General features: G+C 45.8%; 1 protein-coding gene across 4 annotated transcripts in view; it reads left to right on the plus strand.

Annotated features, from left to right (window-relative positions):
- Positions 1-18,924, plus strand: part of MAD1L1 (mitotic arrest deficient 1 like 1) — a 529,982-nt gene that overhangs the window by 420,156 nt on the left and 90,902 nt on the right. The gene's annotated exons all lie outside the window — the stretch shown is intronic.

The raw sequence follows: 18,924 nt of genomic DNA on the forward strand, positions 1-18,924 counted from the left end.
ACCTCGATTTTAGTAAAGCGTTTGATACGGTTCCGCATGAGGAATTATTGGTTAAATTGGATAAGATGGGGATCGATAGGAAAATCCAGAGGTGGATAAGGAACTGGTTAAAGGGGAGACTGCAGCGGGTAGTACTGAAAGGTGAACTGTCAGATTGGAGGGAGGTCACCAGTGGGGTTCCTCAAGGTTCGGTTCTGGGTCCGATTTTATTTAATCTATTCGTTACTGACCTCGGAACCGAATGTAGGAGTGGGCTGATAAAGTTTGCAGATGACACAAAGTTGGGAGGCATTGCCAACTCGGAGAAGGATCGGGATATTCTGCAGGGAGACTTGGATGACCTTGTAAATTGGAGTATTAGTAATAGGATGAGATTTAATAGTGAGAAGTGTAAGGTGATGCATTTAGGGATGACTAATAAGAATTTCAGTTATAAGCTAGGGACGCATAGGTTAGAAGTGACTGAGGAGGAGAAGGACCTCGGAGTCCTGGTTGATCGCAGGATGACTATGAGTCGGCAATGCGACGTGGCTGTGAAAAAAGCTAATGCGATCTTGGGATGCATAAGGCGAGGTATTTCTAGTAGGGACAGGGAGGTGCTGCTTCCGTTATACAAGGCGCTGGTGAGACCTCACTTGGAGTACTGTGTGCAGTTCTGGTCTCCTATGTTTAAAAGGGATGAACTGAAACTGGAACGGGTACAGAGAAGGGCAACTAGGATGATCCGAGGAATGGAAAACCTTTCCTATGAAAGGAGACTGGAGGAGCTTGATTTGTTTAGCCTAACCAAAAGAAGGCTGAGGGGGGATATGATTGCTCTCTTTAAATATATCAAAGGGATAAATACCAGGGAGGGAGAGGAATTATTTCAGCTCAGTGCTAATGTGGACACGAGAACGAATGGATATAAACTGGCCGTGGGGAAATTTAGGCTTGAAATTAGACGAAGGTTTCTAACCGTCAGAGGGGTGAAATTTTGGAACAGCCTTCCGAGGGAAACGGTGGGGGCGAAAGACCTCTCTGGCTTCAAGATTAGGCTAGATAAGTTTATGGAGGGAATGGTTTGATGGGATTACGGGATTCTAATCAATTAGGCAATAACGGCCATCGCTGGTAAAATGAGGGTCTGGCTAGAGAATCTTGCCTGTATGCTCGGGGTTCTGCTGATCGCCATATTTGGGGTCGGGAAGGAATTTTCCTCCAGGGTAGATTGGCAGTGGCCCTGGAGGTTTTTCGCCTTCCTCCGCAGCATAGGGCAGGGGTCGCAAGCTGGAAAATTCTCTGCGACTTGAAGTCTTTAGATCACGATCTGGAGACTTCAACAGCAGAGTTAAGGGAAAGTGGGGGGGTCAGCTTTTGTGGCCTGCATCATGCGGGGGGTCAGACTAGATGACCATATTGGTCCCTTCTGACCTTAAAGTCTATGAGTCTATGAGTCTATGAGGATGAACAGTGTTGATAGCCTAGGTAGTTCACATAAAGTCTTATTGATTGTTTTTGTTTCTATTACCGTCACAGGGTACAAGATTCCATGCAAATTGAAATAGTCCCTTTGCAGGGACGCACGTGTTACAAAGCCAAAACATAAAACAATCTAAAAGTATTAAAATAACCAATAGTAAGATAGGAGACATGATTCATAGCAGATGTGGACTTGTGTGTATTGAATGGAGAAGCCATGAGTGAGCTGTGCATTCCCAGAGAGTGCTAATAAAACCTTTATATCGCACCCTCATGCATCCTGTGTGCAATACTATGTAGATATGCCATGTTACAGAACAGAGAGCAGCATAAAAACCTCAGAAAATGACCTAAATTAGCTGTTCTATGTCTAAAAATAATATGGCGAACAGAGTTGCTGCTTCCTGCCACTTTGCCGCCCCTCACAGCCCACTCGCCCCATGACATCCCAGCTTCTCTCCCTGAACCCCCAGACTCCCACTCACCCCCTCCATGCCACCTGCTGGCCTAGCCTGCCTTTTTTGGTGTCCCCAGAGTTAGGAGTGGTGCGGTGCCCCTGTAGGGCTAATCTTTGGACTAAGGGAAGCAGGCTGAGCACCCTCAGTGAGCAGTAGTAGCATTGTCAGCTTTGGAACTAAATGAGGTCATAGTGAATGAGAAGAATAACGCTGCGGTTAAGTTACATACCATGAAAAGCTGCCCTATGTCTGAGCTGCTACCAGAATGTGTGTGGAGTCGGTGTGACTCTCATGGGTTAGCAAGAGGGATCCAGAAAAATATTAGAAATCAGGGGATGTTTCAAAAAGGGCTCGTTTTGAAATATTTCCTCTGGCAAAGTTATTTAGTCTTTGACCTAGAAATTAGAGTAGAAATTTCAACTAGCCTAGGAAAAAGTAGTGGGTTAAAGTGGGAGACAAAATGCAACCATTTATGTGTGAAATAGACAGTTTTAATCCTTCTTTAAGTACAAATCTCAATGCAGCCTTAACTGTAGAGTAGCTAGGGCCCCTCCATAATTACTGTATATGTCTCAAGATGAGCAGTGTAATAAGTGGATTGTTTTTCCCCATCTGCCCTTCCTCTCTGAGTGTTGTGCTTGCTCGTCAGGTGACGTGAGCTGTCAGTGGTGAGGAAGCTCTGGGGCTGTGTACATGTGCTTAGCATGCTTGCAAGATCAATTACCTCCACTTTAAACTCACCAATAAGTGTCCTTCAGTAGCATGTCCCCAGCTGTTCCTTTCTTTTTGCATCTCTCTCTTTCCCCTCCTCCTCTCTCCTGGGTGAGTCTCAAGAGTGAAAAGAAGTCACAGTTTTGATAGAGTGCTGTTCTTCCAGCAGCCGTCTCGCACTCTTGCACACACAATCAAAAATAGCAGTGGTGCTCATCGGTGGAGCAGGACAGGCAGAGAGAGATTGATTAGAGATTGCAGGCCTCTATTAACTCCTCATTCTTGTTAATTACACGTTATTTTATTTTTATATTTTGTTTTTCAATTTCCCTGTGTGGTTTCTGATGATTTAGTTTCTCCTCTGCTCCAGGAGGCACACGCCATTTGTGTGTGAGCGTGATGCGTTAATGCCAAATGTGCTGCAAATTGCAGCAAAGGTCAGCCAGGAATTTTTGTGGTCTCCGAAATCAACAGCTCTAAAACAGAATATAGCAATCAGTCTGTTGGGGTTATATGAGTAAATAGAGTATTTAAACCTATGCGGCATCCCCCATACCTGCCTTCATTCCACATTGGTACATTGCTTTAATTCTTGCCCCTGTCTTCATCTTGCTCCAGTCACTGCGTGGTCCAGTTCCTGCCCCAATCTCGATCTGACTGCATGTGTTTCTTCCTGAAATAATTTCCCTTCCTCCTGACTGAGTCTTAAGTGTGTATTTTTTTTCCCTTTTAAACTAGTCTGATCACCTCAAGAGTCGCAGAATCCAAAGGAGAAACCAACAGAAATAAAGCCCTTTCAGCATAGAGCTCTCAGGAACCACAAGCCCCAGTCACCTTTCGATCTGGTATAGTGTCTGGTCTAAGGGAGTCAGTGAAGAATACCCTCCCTGTCACTCTTTACCATGGCAGAGGGTGGAGAGAAACCCCACTAGGCTGGTAGTCAGTGATAGTTGACCTAGAATTCTTCCAGGTCTCAGTGACTGAGTCTGTGCCTGCTGAGAAGAGAAGGGGATGAGTGAGGTTTTCTGAAGGACCTGCATTTTACTTTACGGTGTAATCCAGGGGAGAATGGAGACACATTCAGGTTTGTCTCTCCATGTAGGAAATGGCTGTCATGCTTAAGTACTGATCCAGTTACACAGCCTTTGGCTTTAAAAGCTGAAAGCCATTTTCAGGGGGAGATGTGAGAACTAGGTCGTTAATGTGGAGTCACTCGTGCTCTGTCTCTGTGTTTGCTCTGTAATCTTTGCTGTTAGCCATGGAGCTTCTTTCCCAAGTGCCCTGCCCCATGCTTATTCAGGCCATGATGGCAGGAGCTCACAGATGGGATTGTGGATGCATCATGGATTTCCTTGGGCATCTGGAGCCCTCGCCAAGCAGCTCTGCCAAGTGGTTAACATGAGCTCGTCCCCTCCCTCCATGCTCTCCTCAGGCTGGATTCTCTCTGTCTCTCTCAACAGATGAACCAGTAAAAACTGGGCAGCCTTGAGGTTGTCCCTGTATGTTCTCTGCTCAGCCTGACTGCAGCCGTCCAAGCACAATTCGTGACACTCCCGTTGGCCTCATCTGTGCGAGTGAGCGTTGCAGACATCAGCCGGCCCAGCTGAAGGACCCCTGCCTTGTTCAGCATCTGTCTCCTCCACTCCTGGCATAACAGTAATTAACCTAATTACCAACTTGCCAGTCCTTTGCACGAGTCTGATTCTTCCCCTCCTCCCCCGCCCCATCTCCATTTTCTCATTAAAATGTCTCTTATTTAGTGAAATGGGCTACGATGGGAGAGGTGGGGAGCATTGTGACTGGGGAGCATCACAGGCAACTGTGGCAGTTGTTCCCCAGGGTGGAAGGTTATACTGAATGGACAGGCGTTGGGAGAACGCTACACCAGAGCAGCCAAGACTGGCATGGGGGCCTGCATAGGTGCAGGGGCATTTGAGACTTTTGGGGTGTGATCCCCGGCTCGAGAAGACATACCGGTGCTAGCTCTGATCAAACTAGCATGCTAAAAACGGAGTGTAGCCTCGACAGCCAGAACTGCAGGAGGGAATAGCTGGCCTGAATATGTACCCACCTGAGATGCTAGGCATGCACTTGGGGTGGCTGGCACTTTATGCCGCCGCAGCTACACTCTGTTTGTAGGGTGCTAGCTCTGTCAGAGGTGTGTCTCCTCGAGCTGGGACGCTCACCCCCCGCTCCAAGTGAGACGTACCCTTTGTGATCCTGTGACAACAACAAAGACTGCAGGCCAGGCCAGGGAGTTCCAGGAGCTGAGCTGCCGTCATGTCAATTATAAGTTTGAAAGAAGCATAGTCTGTCCTGATGAGTGCTCTTAATCAAAACAAAAGAAAACAAAACAAAAATTCCTATATGAAAATGTGGTCACAGTCTAGTTCACCACATGCAAGCCACCACCATAACTGTATCTACCTGGTACCTTGGCTAGCTGTCTCAGCAGAGAACGGTATCTGTATCTATTCAGTATTGTGCTTGAGCGGGGTGCTCTGTACAGGGTGACCAGACATCCTGTTTTGGCTGGGACAGTCCCTATTTTAAGCCGTATTCCGGCTGTCCCGCCCCCCCCCTTTTTTTTTTCTCCGGGTGAGCAGTGATGCCAGCTCCAGCCTTGCGTGGGGTGAGGGTTCGGCAGGGCTTGGGCCAGCCCCTTGCGGAGGGGAGGGGGGCTCAGGCTAGCCCACACGGTATCCCGTTTTCCCTTTGAGAAATGTGGTCACCCTAAGTCTGTAAAACTCTGTGACGACCCAGGTCTGGCATGTGTTAGTGCTGCATACTTTCTATTCCCATCTCTGCCACTAACTTCCTTTGTGACCTTGGACTAATCACTTAATCTACCCATCTTTCTCCTCTTCTGTAAAATGGGTGCAGAAAAATACCATTCACTTACTTTGTGGGGGGTTGAGAAGCTTAATTAAATGTACAGCGCTTGGGGCTTTTTAGGTGGAAGCAGTGTAGAGATACCAAAGTGCTTTTATTAGCAGTGAGTAGACAGGGCAGACTGCTTCTCAGAGGTGCCTTCAATCCCGCTCAGGGTTGAGGGTCGTTGGTGGGACACTGTGAGGAAGCCTGCGTGGTTGCTGCCCAGGCTGCTCTCTCTTTTCTGTGGATACCTAGCACCTTTCAGCAACACTAAATTCACTGCAAACTCGTTTTTTTAAAATCCTTGGTCTTTTCAAAGATAGTTTTCAGCTGGAGTTTGTGTGATCGGTTCACTTGAGAGGAAAGGAGATGACTCCAAGACGGCGAGTTTGGGGAATACAAAGACCTCATTACAGAACACACAAAGTGGTTGTTTTTAAAAAGCAGCTTTTGATTCCTGCTTCTCGTTTTCCCTGGTGCTGTTGTGAATTTGCAGAACACGCCGAGCCGTGTCACCAAACCATAACCCCACTGTTTCATTCACAGTTCTTTATGTACAAAGCCTCAAATGAAAAGAAGGAGACTTTGATTTAGGAAGCTGAGTTCTCTGATACCAGGGTATCTCCGCAGATTGTCAACTCAGCTGCAAATTCCCTGACTATTTCTCATTTCATTAAGGACTCCTTTGGGGAATGTGCTAAAGGGGAGCTGTGTTGGTAGCCCTTCAAGTCCTGGACTGAAGGAAGTGAGCAAGTGTTTGCTATTAACATACAGGGTAGGACGCCACCGTCTATGTGGATGCTTGAACTCTGTTTCTTCCTTTTGTTGATTTGTCACAACCTTGATATTGCTCAATTATTACAAAACCTTGTTTATTCCAACCTCACTTAACCACGCAGTTCTGACTGAACATATGTTGTTTTAGGAATAGTCTTATTCACAAGAATAAGTAATCAATAAAAACTAAGAATAAAGAGAAATTGCACGTTGCCTGTACAGAAAGAGTCTCCTGGAAATGGAGGTTAGAGGGAATAGCGCCGACATGTCCCAGCAACAGTGTATTGGAGATAATATGCCAAAGCATCAAAACAGCACTGGCCTGTAGAAAGAACAGATATTTGGACTTCATTATGCATTGATCCCTGCCTGAAACAGGGAGAGCGAAGAGGACAGGTTCTCCCATGACTTGGTGTAGGATAGTGGCAAGCCACTCTGCTTGTGCCAAAAGGCCCTAAAGCCAGCTTAGCCAGCTGCAGCAGGATAACCTGAAGGTAGTGGCTCTTACACCATCCTTTCCTCCTGGCTGCTGATAAAGAATAAATTAGGATTGGATGACAAGGCTTCTGGCCAGTTTTCCCAAGGCCAGCCAGCTCAGCTGGGGTGAATACAAGCAGGGGTACTTGAGAAGTAGAATGGAGTGTATGTTCTGGGGAGGAAAGGTACTTTATGGTCACTGTCCATTCAGCCCTTTGGCCATACCACTCCAAGGAACAAGAATAGGGTAGGGAGCCCAGATCTCCTGAGTTTTGTTGGGCACTCTGATACTGCTACATTGACCCAGGGTTTCTAAGGATCTAGAGCACATTGCATAAACCAGCCTGTAGGCTTTGGATTCTGCACTTGGGAAAAGGGGCCCATTTAACCCATGCCTCAAAGCCTGTCAACCAGCACATGGTTTATATGAACTTGTGCTTCTCTGAAAGGTGCTGTCCCCTGCGGCCTTTCCCTAACCAGGGTTTACCGTGCATTTCCTTTTTCTGAACCCATCTGAGCAAAAGCAAAAATCCCAAATAGTGCTCTCCTCTGTTACACCATTGCGTCTTCCGCTTTGCTTCCAGGCATCTCCAGTTTATTCCATGCCAGTGATTGCTGAGGATGGTTGGAAGCACACCAAGTGTTCATTCAGGGCATGCCTCAAGATTCGACGCACTTCACAGCGTGGGGATTGTAGGCACAATGTACCATGCTATCTCTTCAGATTCATTTATAGTGTGCCATGTCCGTGTGTCATATGGACCTATTATTCTTTGTGTCACACTGGGTCAAACCAGAGGGCCATCCAGCCCAATATCCTGTCTACCGACATTGGCCAATGCCAGGTGCCCCAGAGGGAGTGAACCTAACAGGTAATGATCAAGTGATCTCTCTCCTGCCATCCATCTCCACCCTCTGACAAACAGAGGCTAGGGACACCATTTCTTACCCATCCTGGCTAATAGCCATTAATGGACTTAAACTCCATGAATTTATCTAGTTCTCTAGTTTTAAACTCCATGAATTTATCTAGTTCTCTGAGGCATTTGTGGATGTGGAGTGTGGTTGCTATAATAGTAACATGAGTCCCAGGCTATGTTACTGACCAACACGCTGTGAAATTTCATTGTTACAAATATTTGTAAAGGATCTCAGTAAATAACTTGGGTGAATTGGAACAGAAATGAGTGTCAGAGTGTAATACGATTTAATACATGTACTTTGGAATTATAGAAAAACTAACCTGTTCCCATATTTCCTTCTTTTCACTGACTCATACGTGAATCAATCCAAAATGCATTTACAAAGGATCTGCATTCAGTAATTCTTTCGGTCTATCTGAGCGTGATTAGTTATAGGAATAGGTGATTTCTCTGTTGACACTATTTTAGGACCTTGTGTTTCATAAGCAGAATTGAGAACTACAGTGCCTCTTGTTTGCCAACCGCATGAAAGCATCTTTAGGGCAAGTAATTCGGGGACTTATTTCTTGTCAAGTCTGTTTGTATAACCATCTTAACTAAAACGTGTACTTCCTTCCATCTCCTTGGGGAAAGTAGGGAAGCTGAGAGCTGAGAAAGGCTTCAGACTTTAATAAGTCCCAGGACTATCCTTTGGGGTTGTCCCCAGTTACTAGTTAAAGAAGATGAGCCTGCCTGTGTTTGTGGGGAATATGTCAGTGTGTACTGAACAATGGTTTTGCACAGTATAATGTGCTCTTAATCTATGTTGAACTGAATCATTTGAGTATTAGTGGTAGCACTTCCATGTAACTGGTTAGCTTGGGTCTATTTGAACCTGTTTGGAGGAACTGCCATAAACATCAACTTCAGAGTGAGGGGTTTGCTGCCCTTTGTGGTAGGGCCTGAGTCAGTGTTTTGTTTTATAGCTGTGTCACTTTATGTAGTCAGGAAAGCTGCATCTGGATCTGGAGAGGGAACCCCTGTGTAGATATTTACATGTTGGCAGGAAGTGATATTACTGTGTGCAGAATGGAAGCTCAGTAACCCTGCACTCATGTAATCCAGACCGGATGTGGTGAGTTATGTTTAATGAGCATTTCTCCTCACATTTTCTACAACCTATGGTCCTTATCCTGCAGCTGTGATGAACCTTCAGCACAGGCAGGATGCAGAGGTAAGAGGAAGTTTGTGTGCCGCTGGTAAAGCTTTGATGCTTTGGGCGGGGGAGGGGGGGTCAGGGTTAAGATGCCAGTTTGCAGACACAGTGAGACGCAGGACAGCTGTCCTTTGTTGTACTTCATATAAGGTCATTACATCTCCTTTTATTTCTCTTACGGGGGGGAATTTATCACATTGCACTGGGAAAGCATGGGAGATGTCCTTGGCTTTTGGCAGGAGAGTTGCTGAAGCCCAAAGATGTTTTTCTTTATGTAATTCCATTAGTGTGATGACAGTTGGGTGTTGGAACAGAAAAAGATCTGATGAAAGGACCACTCTGTAAGAGGGAATGACAGACAGAATGGAAACAGTAACTAGCAAGGTAATAGACTGTGATGGATCTATAATCTCTGAAGCTGCTGTAAGCAATAAATTCCTAAATAGTGTCCTTTCAGCCTTAACCTATTTATTTGCAAAGTGCTAAATTTAATTTTCCTTAGTCTGCAGGAAAGCAGCATCCCAGGAATAAACCTTTGGCCCAGCCAAGAGCCTGTGCCAAGCTGCTTGTTCCAGCATTTCCATTTCCTCTTGCATCTGCGCAGAGCAGCACGTCTGTTTCCGTCTTAATGTGCCACGTTTTAAGGTGTGTGTGTGAGTAGCACATAATGGACGTTAACCTGGATATAAGGTAGGGAGTCTCCTGCTCTGGGGTTCCTTCAAAAGAGAGGGGGATTTAACAGCCCCCAACACAATGGGCAGTCTCAGTAGAGAGGCCTGAACTGAATGAGAGTGGAGAATGAATGACCCTGTCCTGCAAGTGGCAGGGTTGGCCATGCTGGAAGTGTGTGGGGGAAGCTAGCATTGCCATGGCTGATGCTGGGTCTGTGCTGTGGCTAGAGGACCATAGTGCTGAGGGCTGTCAGCCCAGAATCCCTTGAGTACTAATCATCACGTAAAGGCCACCTATTCTGCAATTTTTAAAAAGCCAACAACTTCAGGAGAAAAGTGGTGAGTGCGCCAAGCTAAGCAACCGGCATTCTGCACATTTACACCTTAAAGCATCAGTAGGCAGGGTTCTGTGTGTTTCCAGTGCTCTGTGGTGTTGCAGCGGGTACTGTATGTCTCATACAACACATAACCCAGCTGGAGGCATCTGAGCCAGACAGGTCCCTGTTTTCTCCAAAAATTCACAGTTTGGTAGAGCTCTTTAAATACAGACTTAGCAAATTCTCCATTGTCTTGAAAGCTGACTCTAGTGTTCAGCAGAACTTCATATTTGGGCATTGCTGTTCCAATCTAGGGCTTGTCTACATGGAGACTTAGTGCATAGCAAGCAGGGGCATAAACCTACAGTACCCTAGCTTGCTGTACACTAAATCATAGGACTGGAAGGGACCTCAAGAGGTCATCTAGTCCAGTCCCCTGCACTCATGTCAGGGCTAAGTATTATCTAGACCATCCCTGTTTGTTTAATCTGCTCTTAAATATCTCCAATGATGCAGATTCCACAATCTCCCTAGGCAATTTATTCCAATGCTTAACCATTCAGAGAGGAAACTTTTCCTAATGTCCATGTAGCAGTGCACAGACTCACCCCTGCAAAGCCTCCTGCTGGTCGTCTCTGGGAATTAGCTCCTCCAGCATCTGGAGCGCCCTCTGCAGGCCAGTGTCCTGCTGCCGCTTGGCCCCCCATGTCCCTCCCAGACCCGGTGCCCCGTTATCTGGGGTGCTGCCCCCTGGCAGGAACCCCTTTCTCTCAGGGCCTCCCCTCTCTGGGGAACCCCCAACCCTCTAATCCGCACCTTGCCTCAGTCGTGGGCTACTGCCAGTCACCAACTAGCCCCCATTCCCGGGGGCAGACTGCAGTATAAGCCACTCATCACTGGCAAGGAGGGTTTGGACCTGCTGCCTCTGCCTACCCGTGGGCTGCCCTCTGCAACCCCCAGTACCCGTTGGCCTTCGGCTAGGCCGCACCCAGGGGCTTTCCAGGCTGGAGCTTCCCCAGCTCCTCTGCCTTTCCCCAGCCCTGCTCCGCTCAGGTCCCTGCAGCCAGGTCCATCTCCCTCTACAGCTAGAGGGCTCACAGCCTTTTTATACAGGCCAGCTGTGGCCTGATTGGGGTGTGGCCCAGCTGCGGCCGCTTCCCCAATCAGCCCAGCTTTTAGAGCTCCCAGCCAGCACCTTGCCCCAGGGCTGTTTTAAGCCCTTCAGGGCAGGAGCGGGGTAACCACCCTGCTACAGTCCAATCTAAACCCCCCTTGCTGCAATTTAAGCCCATTGCATCTTGACCTATCCTCAGAGGTTAAGAAGAACAATTCTTCTCCCTCCTCCTTTTAGATACTGAGAACTTGAAAACTTTATCCCCTCTCAGTCGTCTCTTTTCCAGACTAAACAAGCCCAATTTTTTCAATCTTCCCTCATAGGTCATGTTTTCTAGACCTTTAATAATTTTTGTTGCTCTTCTCTGGACTTTCTCCAATTTGTCCACATCTTTCCTGAAATGTGGCGCCCAGAACTGGACACAATACTCCAGTTGAGGCCTAATCAGCGCAGAGTAGAGCAGAAGAATAACTTCTCGTGTCTTTTTCTTACAACACTCCTGCTATTATATCCTAGAATGATGTTCACTTTTTTTGCAACAGTGTTACACTGTTGACTCATATTTATCTTGTGATCCGCTATGACCCCCAGATCCCTTTCCGCAGTACTCCTTCCTAGGTAGTAATTTCTCATTTTGTATGTGTGCAACTGATTGTTCCTTCCTAAGTGGAGTACTTTGCATTTATCCTTATTGAATTTCATCCTATTTATTTCAGACCATTTCTCCAGTTTGTCCAGATCATTTTGAATTATAATCCTGTCCTCCAAAGTACTTGCAACCTCGCTCAGCTCGGTATCGTCTGCAAACTTTATAAGTGTATTCTCTATGCCATTATCTAAATTATTGATGAAGATATTGAACAGAACCGGACCCAGATCTGATCCCTGCAAGTCCCCACTCATTATGCCCTTCTGATAACTACTCTCTGGGAATGGTTTTCCAACCAGCTTTGCACCCACCATATAGTAGCTCCATCTAGGTTGCATTTCCCTAGTTTGTTTATGAGAAGGTCATGCAAGACAGCATCAAAAGCTTTACTAAAGTCAAGATATACGACGTCTACCACTTCTCTCCCCCCCCGCCCTCCCCGCCCCATCCACAAGGCTTGTTACCCTGTCAAAGAAAGCGATAAGATTGGTTTGATGCGATTTGTCCTTGACAAATCCATGCTGTTATCACCTTATTATCACTGGCCATTTGGAGTCTGCTGTTCAGCAGTGTGTCAGAGCACACTAGTAACTTTTAGTGCATGGTAGCATGGTCCACACAGCATCCAAACCTGGCTATGGGAGATAAGTTTTAAGTTGTGCGGAGTGCTGCTCTTCTGGGCATGGGAGTAGTTCAGCTGTTACTCCTACAGTCATTTGGGTGCTTCAAATGTCTTTTCAGCTCATCTAAAAATAAGAATAAAACCAAAAATATCACTTCCACCACCTACCCTTATGTTGGATGACAGAGAATGTTCTGCCTTTGGCCTCACTGAGCCCCAGCATTCCTCCCGGTCCTTAGCTCAGGCTGGCACTGATGCCTGAATGGAGGTATTCCAAACTTCCCAGGGTTGGATTAGTTGGCAGCCTTCTCTCTGTTTGAACCATACTTGGGTTTTCACTCACACAGAGGTTTAAATCTTTGCAGAGGACTATGGGAAAGGCAGTCTTTTTTTTTTTCTCTCCCCGTTTTATTTCTGCCATTTTTTAGCATCTTAAGAAAGAAAATTGAGTCTGTCTGCTTACTCCTCTGTCTAAATCTGGAAAACTATTCTGAGCTTCTAGGTTCTGCAGTCCTCTGGGAGCTTAGAGAGATTTTTCTCTCTCAAGTTTGTTTTAAAATAAACAAAAGTAACAATGTTGATTATTAGGGAGTCCACTGCAGGTAACCAAGCATAATTCCTTGGCCTGCTCATTCCTCTGATACAGGGCTAGGCAGGATAGAGAGTGACGTGACCAATCACAGCTCCTCCAGATCCCAGGGGAAGTCCCACCAGGGCCTCTGCTTTTCTGGGGTGGGGAAAAGTTGCCAGCCTAACCAATGGATACTGTGTGATCTATGCCTCTCTCCCCTAGAAATCCCCAGTACTTTAGTTGTCACTCTGGCTATTGGTGGGCCATTACCTGGTGGGAAGATAGTCCGTTTGAGACTAGAGGCCACTTCTCTCTTATGATGCCATCCGGTGCTCTCATCAATTTAAAAATATAGTGTCATAGAAAATTTCACTTGTTACACTGAAATTCTGTAGGCCTAAAATCAGCTTGAAAATGGATAAGCAAGATATCTCATTTACTCATTAATTTTCATGTTGGGATTCTCCCTTGTCTACTGCACAGTGTAAAATGCCACAAGCGGTTATGCCTGGGAAGACCCAAGGTTATTCCTCTCTGTGGAAAAATCAAGGGTTGATGGGGAAGCACAAGTGAAATAGTTTCTCACACAAAAATAAAACTTGGCTAACTTAAAAACACATTTCCCTTACCAGACCTTCCCCCTTTGAGTTAGATCTATAAGGGAGACTTTACATGCAAGCCTCTATTTGAGCAACATGCCAGAGGCCCCCAAATTGCCTGAGCTTCTTCCATCTCTTTGGGACTGAAATTATAATCATTGAATTAATTTTTCAGAAAGCAGTGTGAAAATTTGTCCCACCTGTCAGGCATTCATTATTAATAGAGGGAAGAGAAACATTAGAAGAGGAAGGAAAGGCTCTCTGCTTTTCAGCCTGCAGATCTGCCCGAGTCTCTTCCATGCTCTGTCCAGTGAAGTCAGTTTTATTTCCATCCAGGGCATCTTTCAATTATATTTTCCCTTGACTCTGCCTGAATTTATTCCACCCTCCCCCCACGATGAATAGGCGAGACATGAGTCGGCTGGAATGGCTCTTTTGTGTACACACAATCCCAGCCCTCATCTCCAAAGCATCCCTTGGAGAGTTACGGGGTCTTCAGTGCATGTCTCATCTCTGCGCCGACAAACCGCTCTCAGTACCTAGTGGAAAATCGGCAGGCTGCTTGTTCACCTGCTCCATCAGCTTTAAAGGGGACAAGCCCTGAAATGCAGCCAAGATTCCAAGTCTTTCTGCTCCATTGCTGGCTGCTTCCCTCCTCTCACAAAGGGGGTGTGGAATTGTTTTTTAATTAAAGGTATTATATACCAGCAGATTAATTAGAAATTAAAGTGATTTTTCTGCCGTATCAGTGGAACAGACCTATGCCAGGCTACTGCTGAGGGGACCTGGGAGTTCTCCCTTTAACGGATTGCAGGCAATTTGCCTGTGGACAGCTATCTTATACATAATGGATGTTCTCACAAATTTCCCCAATTCTCAGCCAGAGCAGGTGGTCTTTATTTTACCATCCAGAACAAATCAGGAACAGCCGGGCTTTTCCATCCACAGCTGATGTGCAAAGAGGGGCAATTCCTCATCCTAGTCCCCAGATGGACATTTAAGTCTTTCTGTGATTATGGATTATGGGTTTTTTTCCCCACTTTGAGCTCTTCAGAAATCCTGTCAGAGAAACAGGATCATTCTCGACTGTCTCATGGTTGCTGTTGCATAGTCCTGCCTGTGAAGTGTAAACACAGGCATTCAAAGATGGGTAGGCATGTTTGCGCAAGCAGGAAACCTCTCCAGGCTATACAGATGAGCTGGTATTAGCCTATGCTCACCAGTGTCAAAAGTGGGACAGGCACAGATGTGTGCGCATTCACATGGTGACAGAAAAACACCAAGGCCTTCATACTGTCCAGTAAGTAGCATAGTAAGTGGATGATCCTTAGCACCATTATACTAAACTTCAGAAATGAGGATATAGTTCAGTGGATTGTCCTTGCTCCCCAGTGACTATATTAGAAGAGAAATCCTCTCCCAGAAGAAAGCTGCCTTGTATTACAAGCCCATGAGTGGTGCAGAGGTCTTGTACCGACCCTCTGCACAGGTTGGAATTTCACCCTGGATGCAGATGGAAATAGCCTCAGATTTGCCCTACCTACAGTGCCTCTTACCCATCTCATCTTCTCTCTGTTAGAAGTGAAAGTTTGACTGCAAAAAGATCAAGGTGAAATTTCCTAACTGCAGGGAGTTTTGGCTGGCAACCACCAGGTTCAGCTGGAGTATGGGGATTGGTCCAACAACCTTTTCCACAAGTCTAAATACAGCAGCTAAAGATGCCTTCCACTCAGCGAGAAGAAAACACAATTACTAAACTAGCAATTTGGCTCAATGGGGCGTGGGAGCTTGTCCTACCAGTTTCTTGCTGCTGTCTATTTCCAACAGCTTTTCCAGGCAGGTGAAGACCAGACTAGGGCTTTTCATTTTAATGACTCCAGCTAAACATACACTGCTCCATGGAAGTCGCAGACCCAAAACACACAGACTAAAGGATGCACATTAGCTCACCAGTACAAAGAGGAGAATGTGCTTGCTCTCTGAGAAGTGCTGTGTGCCCTACCTTCTCAGCTGGGTACTTGCTGTGAGTAATGTGTAGCAGTGGCCTGTTCTCTTAGAAGCTGTGTTCCCAGTTCAGTGCTGATAGAGGTATATGTGTTTTCATATTGTTTATTAGTCATTGTGTCTTATAATTTAGCTCTGTGCTCTGCAGACTGCACAGAGGTTCCAGGAGAATATTATTTGAGATGATTTTGGGGGCAGAGGCAGGAAGGGGATTGAAGGCATGGTTAGAAATAGCTGAATGTTTGTTTCCAGTTCAGCAAGTTTTACAGTTGTGTGCTGTGATAATTGAAGGTTTGCTGTGAAATCCTACAAGCCTGTGCTAGAGGAGAAAACGTGGTCTGCCTGTCCCCAGCCATGGACTTGTGCAAAGTGTCTTGCTGCCAGTATGAGACCAGGAGCCACTGTTTGGCCTTAAGGCAAGGGAGGAAATGAGAGGAATATTAATGATAGCTTATCAAGACCTGAATGTTTTCAGGGTAAGACATGTTTTGCAAGGCAGAGGTATTGTTCTCTAAGGTCATGGAGGAGACAGCTCCTGAAGGTTCGGGACTTGTATGACAGTTCCCAGGTGTAGTTCTGTAGCAAAGGCTGAAATGGACCTGTTGAGTTCTGCACACCCAGGTGGTTTCTTTGTATATGTAGGGAAAAACCTGCTCAAGAGAATTTTGCAAAGGAAAAGTGTCTCTTTCCCGAAATCCAGATCCCAGCCCGAGCTTCACTGTGACCATGTCCAAAACCCACTCAATGGAACTGAAAAACAAACCAACAGCTCCAACATAATGAGGTCTGTTCAGTCGCAATTTGTGTAGCGAGTGAGAACATGCTAAGAGTAAAGGAAAATTCAGCTGCCAGAGCTAACCGTTGCTCAGCGTTTCTTATTAACTATTTTTAGATGTCCCAGTCTTCATCGATGGGGCTAAAAATTCCCAGGAGTTAGGTGCCCTTGGGTAAGTCCTTCGGCAGGGCATTTACAGTTAGATAGTACCATGCCTTCTCACTGGGGATGAAATGCCCATGTCTTCAGAGACCCAGCACAAGACCTGGGCACCATATACGTCTTATTTTAAATAGCTTAAGCAAAGGATGTATTAAGCAGTAATTAAGTAAATTTCACCCAGGGTCACTTACATGGGTCCTGCTGGTGTTTTGAACTTAATATGGAGAGTAAACACCAAGAAAGGGAATGGGAGAGCAGTGGAAGAGAACCAAGATGGGCGAATGAAAAAGAGAGAACAAATCTCTTCTGGATGCAACGCAAGATGTTAGCGACAATCTGATATACTGAATGATCTGAAGCCCAGTTATTTGAAAGGTTGCTTCTCACCCTACTCCCTGGGCTGCTCCAGCTGTTATGGTCTAGATCCTGAAAGCTTTTCTCAGCAAAAGACCTTTGTCTTTGGGACTTGCTGTCCTGGAAATCCAGAAGAGCCAGATTTCAACAAGCCTCAAAGAGGCTTGGTGAAGGGATTTTTACTTAATTTAGCACATAGTTAACTTCACTTTTACCTTACTCCACAATGACAGTGGAAGTACTTGTGCTACTCGTTATGGGGAGCTCTATAGTTCATGTGCTTTATATGAGTTGTTTAGATAACTGCTGAATAAACCATCCAAACAAGGGAGCAAGAAGGAGACAATTGAGTGCGGTCAGTGGATGGTGAAAGAACAACAGAGAAGAAGGGGGACACTTTGATTTTCTGTGAATGGAGAAGAGCTGAGAGGAGAAAGTGAGAAAGACAGAAACAGGCAAAAGAAGAGAGAATCTGAAGGGGAAGGAAAAGCAAAATGGGAAAAGGGAAAGAGAAACAAGGGAAGGCCTGACACAATATAGAGATTAATGAGATGTGTTTTTATCCATGTTCTTTTGTACATTTGATTGTATCTCTCTGGCAAGCACTGCACAGCTGTGTTAATGAGACGGTGGCGGCAGGCGGTGATAGCAAGGATGAGGTTGCTGATGGGGGACTTGAATCAAATCGCTGTTGTCACTGTTGGACGCATGACTAAATAAACAGTACAAAATATTGCTCTGTATCCAGACTCGTTGCAGTCTTGCAGAGTCACTTGACTAGAGGGGCTTAAGGCACACTGTGCTAGCTCTGAGGCATTCTCTGTGGAACGCCTGCAGTGACCTCTGTCACTGAGGTCTGTAAAGCTGCTAATTGTTGATCTAGTCACATTTTCATACAGCCCGTCTCCCAGCCTGGGAGTTGGCTCAGATATCTGTTTGGGAGAGCAGTCCTACAGGCCTTATTTAATTGGTACTCTACAGCTTTCCTCCAAGAGCTTTGTTACTGCTAGCTCATCTTCCAAGAGTGGGGATCAGCAGAGGCAATTTTCAAAGGAAAAAGAGAGGTTATTTACCTGTGATTGGAGCACATTTTCGCCTCAGAGCCGCTTTTCTCCCTGGAGTCTGGAAGTTTTTGCTACACCTTTAACCGTAGGCATATGCTCTCCATCTATGATGCAAATGCAAAAATCTCATTGCAGAGGTGGAGTCTTCTGTTCCTGCAGATGTTTCCAGCTTGGTAGGGTTCACTGAAGCATTCCAATGAGATGGGTGTGATTTAGCCTAACCTGAAACCAATTTTTACCTTTCCATCCCCTGTGCTGGAGAAGATCCCTTATATCAAGAATTGTTGCATTTCATGGGCTCCTTATTCATTTCCTTTTTCTTTTCCAAGTTCATTGAACAGTAATGTGCAATTTTCAACAGTGCAGCTTGCACAAGTGTCCTCGGGTTGCTGAACTGACTCTTAATAATCACCAGAGAAAGCAAAAGGGAGGGGATGTTCACAGAGACCCCCAAAAGCTGCCCTTCTCTAGAGTATGACTCAGAGAAGCAGAATGCTGAGATGTCCATACCTCTGCACATTCTGGGTTATTATTGATGGCAGGGGAAAAGCTCTGTGGAATTATACACACTGGCTTCTGGCAGGAGTTTAAAGTCTGGTGGATTATCCACTGAGCTAGCGACAAGGTGAACAATAAGGGTTTATATTAAGGAATGTTTCTCCTGCCTTCAGCACGTCCCCTCCAGATCACACCCCCGTTCCTTGATTGCAGTGTAATCTCACTCATTACTCTGTGGCTGTAACCTCCTCTCCCTGTCTCCATGGCTAGGCAGTAGAGAACCAGCAGCCAATTTGTGTCCAGAATGAAGGTTCTGACCCTCTCAGCTTTCCTTTGCTCTGATTGGCTGCTGGAAGTCAAAGGAAATAGACTGGAGGCTTTGTACTAGTTGTTAGAAACAAAAAAAATTCTGATCTCCAAATTGCCTGCTTAGATGTTTTGTTTTCCTGTGGGTATAGAGACAATGCTCAACAAGGATGGAATGGGGTTTGAAGTCTGTTGGATTTGACTGCCTTCAAGGAGGGGGAAGAACTACGATGTTTTCATACATGTTTTGGAAGTGAGGCTAGAGCAATTCTATACTCTCTAGTTTCAGAGTAGCAGCCATGTTAGTCTGTATCCGCAAAAAGAACAGGAGTACTTGTGGCA

This window comes from Terrapene carolina, unplaced genomic scaffold, assembly GCF_002925995.2.
Source record: "Terrapene carolina triunguis isolate 2854851 unplaced genomic scaffold, T_m_triunguis-2.0 Scaffold93, whole genome shotgun sequence".
NCBI classification, from domain to species: Eukaryota; Metazoa; Chordata; order Testudines; family Emydidae; genus Terrapene; species Terrapene triunguis.